Genomic DNA, 4440 nt, shown 5'->3' with positions numbered 1-4440 from the left:
TAGTAAGAATATTGATGTTAAGGTTTGTGATTCCCTATGCAAGCACGAAAGTCAATAGTTATGCAATGAAATCACATCCTACTTATGGTGCATTATTCGGTGTTAGTTATGCTTAATGCTCGCTTATGAGATTTTTCATTTCTTGGTTGGATGCATCTCAATCTTTTGCTAGCCTTCACTTATACTAAGTATGGTTACTACTTGTGCATCGAAAATCCTTAAACCCAGTTTTTGCCATATGAATCCACTATACCTACCTATATGTGGTATTTCTGTGCCGTTCTAAGCAAATTTGTATGTGCCATCTCTAGTTTTAATATAAATTTCCTTTTGTGTGCTCGTACCGCTCATGAAACGGTAGGGGGTGGCTGATATTTTTCCATGCTAGATGAGTTATTCTCAAGATGGGTGTTTATTCACTTGGCATTGCATGAGAGTATGGCAAAGGTATTAGGGATGCCCAGTCCTGAAATGAAAAATGAATTTAATTTATGTTGTCAAATAATAAATTCCTTGGAAAGTGTTGGTATGGACGGTGCACGTGGATTCGGTTAGCCGTGGAATGTGAAAGTATGGTGGAAAAAGGAATAAACTTTATTTTCTGTTTGGGAACCGCCTATGACATATCTAGCATGGAAAGTATTGGGAATTACTCGATCGTTTTCGTTGACAGGAAAGGCATGCCACCCAAAATGTTTTATCTCTATCTTTTTTGCTTTGAGCTCTGGGATGGCCAGGCGAGCGATGGGAGTAGGGTGGGGTAGTGAGGCCTGTGCGGCAGTAGAGTCGGCCACGAGAGGCAGGAGCATACGGCACACCCAGTGCTGGTTTGGGCGATTGGAGCAAGAAGACCAGAGGTTGAAGAAGCACTATGGCCGTTGGATGGACATCGTACAATCACTGGAGGTAGAATCATTCATATTGACTAAGTTGACAAAGCCCTTTGTCCGCATCAACTTAGTAGGCCCACAAGTCAGCCTCCAACTATGGTGGGTCCCAGCTAGCAGGGGTAGTATTCATTTTTTTGTGCATAATAAGAAGGCACTTCCTTGCATGCGAAGATATAGCTGGTGGGTTCAAGCTGTCAGTGGGAGGAATGTTTTTTTCACGAAATACAGAGGCCCTTCCAGTGGGTCCCCACTGTCAGGTGGAGGAGTCATTATTTTGCGCGTAATAAGGAGGCACTTCCTTGTGTGCGGTCGTGGACCCAGGTGTCAACCTCTCCATGTGCAGTCCTCTTCTGATGGATGTCATTCGTTGACTACATTGACCACGCCGTGCCGAGAGCACCAGGGCGGTGGACGACGGCGAGGCCTAGGAAGGGAACGACACGGAGCCGGGGAAGACTGGACAGTTGTTTCCTACGCGGAGGGGAGTACGAGGGTTTACTGGTTCGTCTGCCGTCGCCGGAGAATAACAACAGTTGAGGGTGAGTAGTGGGATGGCCAGACCAGCGATGGGAGTAGGGTGGGACGGTGAGGCCTGCGCGACAGCATAGCCGGCCACAGGAGGAGGGAGCAGGTAGTCCCGCCGGCACTGGTTTGAGTGGCTGGAGCAGGAAGAGCAGAAATTGAAGAAGCATGACGGCCGTTGGATGGACATCCAACAATAACTGCTCTCGTGTGTTGACTAAGTTGACAAGGCCTTGCCTGCGCGTCAACATTTTTTTAGGAAAACGTACGCGTCAACCTAGTAGGCCCACAAGTCAGCCTGAAATATGTGGAAAACAACATACAACCCATCTACCATTATTGCTAATAAATGTACAACCCATTGGCTAATTTTTAAGGATTTTTTGAAGCCCATATTCTTTTTGTTACCATTACATCCCATATTATGTCACAGTTAAAAATTCGACCAAATTTTCATATTTCAATGTGGTCCGAACTGTTTTTAATCCCGAAATTTCGAATGATGTTCGAACTAATTTAAAAATAATATTTTTATATCAATTTAAAATTGAACATAATTTCCCCCGCAAAAAACAATTAAATTCAGAATCTCAAAATCTTAAAAAAAGATATTTGAAACTAATTGCCGGTTTGCTGGGTTTTTAAAATTTACATCCCATTTCTTAATACTTCATTTTCTGGGTAAGCGAATACATCGCTCTCGCCTTAAAAAAAATTGCAGCCCAGCAGGCTTGAGAAAGCAAGCAGGACTCCGTTGGGTATTTCTTTAAAAAAGGTAGAATTGGGCTAGCCATTTTCAAAAAGAAAAAAAATACAACTGGGCCCATTTGCTAATTCTTAAGGATTTTTTGAGACCATATTCTTTTTGTTAGCATTACATCTCATATTGTGGCCATGGTTAAAAAATTCTACGAAATTTTGCATATTTTGGTGCGGTCCAAACTATTTTTAATCCCGAAATTTCGAGTCACGTTCAAACTAATTTAAAAACAATAAATAAAATCCAACATAATTTTCCCTGCAAATAAACAATTAAATTCGAAATGTCGAAATCTTTAAAAAACGATATTTGAAACTAATTGCCGGTTTGCTGTGTTTATAAATTTATCGTGGCACTAGATAAGTTTGCTAAATTTCCTTTTTGCTCCCGAAAGAACGCAGTCATGACTCATGAGTATTATTCATGTGTGTGTGTGTGTGTTGGAAAACTGGTTTATTGGGCAAGTTAGTACTTCAACTACTGCATAACTATCTTTTTATATGGAAGATCTTTAATATGGTACTTTGGCCATTGATTTTGTATGTGTACACCATAAACAACCATAAAGTATGATATTAAAACTGATAAGTACACTCATATTATTATCATCTTGCCAAACTAAACATATTTCTTGCATATTAAACGTCAAAGTTAAACAATAATGGATACATGCTTTTGGAAAATTGTCAATTTTGAGCAGAGGAAATATAACGTGGTCACATTTAATATGGTAATTTTTGCGAGCCCGATGCAGATGACAAATGACGCATCTGATTAAATCGTGTTTTTTATGGATATTCTTTCTTACTTTTTTCGGCACAGAAAACACTCTTGTGTATTGCTGTTATTTATTTTCAAGATATCAACATGCCAAGAATATTCCTAAGCAATCCTAAAAAAAGAATATTCCTAAGCAACAAAGATATTAATCCAAGTTACTAAGCTCCTTAGAAATGATGAGTTGTGGTTTCTCTCGGGGTTCCATGAGTCATTTGTGGGGTCCATTCGTAAGAGCTTCATGGCCTGAGAGTTTATGGGTTTGCATGCAGGTAACCGTGGTGGACGTATAGGGCACATGTGAACACCATCGATAGACAACAATACTGCAACGTATCCAAAACAATAAGGTGTGCATCAAGGGCCCTCATTGGGTGTGTCCACGTCGGACTAGCTAGGGACAAAAAACACAGCCGACGACGTAGGATAGGAACGGTGTCGGCCCAAAAGATTAGGATCGCACGAGGCGATCTAGGAGGCGACGAGGGTTCCCTGCGCGCCGCCGGTGACGCCGCCGGTTCCCTCTCTCTCCGTCGGCCGCTCTGGCGGCGGGAGGGAGGGGGAACCTCGGGTCTGTTCGCTAGGTGGGTGAATGGTAGGGTTATGGTTAAGGGAGACGCTGCCGAGGCCGTTGCGGTGGTGTCATGTCGGAATAAGTTTCTCCGGGCTCCGTTCGCGGTCAGGCGAGGCTTTTGCCTCCGTCTAGGAGCCAGCGGGGTTGGGGATCCCTGGATCTCGTCGAGGTCGCGGGCTATGGTGGCTGGAGGTCCATTGGCACTGGCCGTTTGGGTCCTCAGATGGGCGATGGATGCAGGGAGACGAAGACCCTTCTTCTTCCTTGTTGGTATGTTGGATTGATGTCCATGCCCTCTCAGCGCTGGTTTCAAGAAAGGAGGAAGCAGCATGGCGGCAATTGTACTGAGGTCGAAGATGATGACCTACTTGGGACTGGTTGCAGATCCTTCTGCTGCAGGGGTCTTCTCTCAAGATTCAGGGATGATGACACAGGGCTCCGGAGATCTTCTTGTGTTATGGTTGTCTTAGGGTACTTTAGGTGTTCATGGTTCTTTGTGTTTGCGTTTCAGTGTGTTTGTGGGTCAACTACTCAGTACTGATTCGTGATATGAATGATAAAAATTCTCAAAAAAAAGAAGGAATGGTGTCCTGTGCGGCTGAGCTGTGATTGGTTAGGAGAGAATGAAATATCGCCCCAGATACACCCTCCCCTCACGAAGCATGCAATCCCCTTTCCCCTTCCTCGCACGCGACCTCCTCGTCTCCCTCACTCACACCTCTTCTCCTCCGCCCCGCGCGCGCTGTCCTTCGGCGGACGAGGAAGGCTGGTGCCAGCAATGACCGCAGAGAGCTACGTCGGTCGGCAGTGGAGGTGCGGCTGCGGCCAATGGGCATAGCAGAGCGAAGCGGCGCGGCGGCCGAGCGCGATCCGTGGACATCGACCTTAGAGACCAACTTGGGAGGAAGGAGGAGAAG

This window comes from Triticum dicoccoides, chromosome 4A (assembly GCF_002162155.2).
Source record: "Triticum dicoccoides isolate Atlit2015 ecotype Zavitan chromosome 4A, WEW_v2.0, whole genome shotgun sequence".
NCBI classification, from domain to species: Eukaryota; Viridiplantae; Streptophyta; class Magnoliopsida; order Poales; family Poaceae; genus Triticum; species Triticum dicoccoides.
This window is presented reverse-complemented; position numbering follows the sequence as displayed.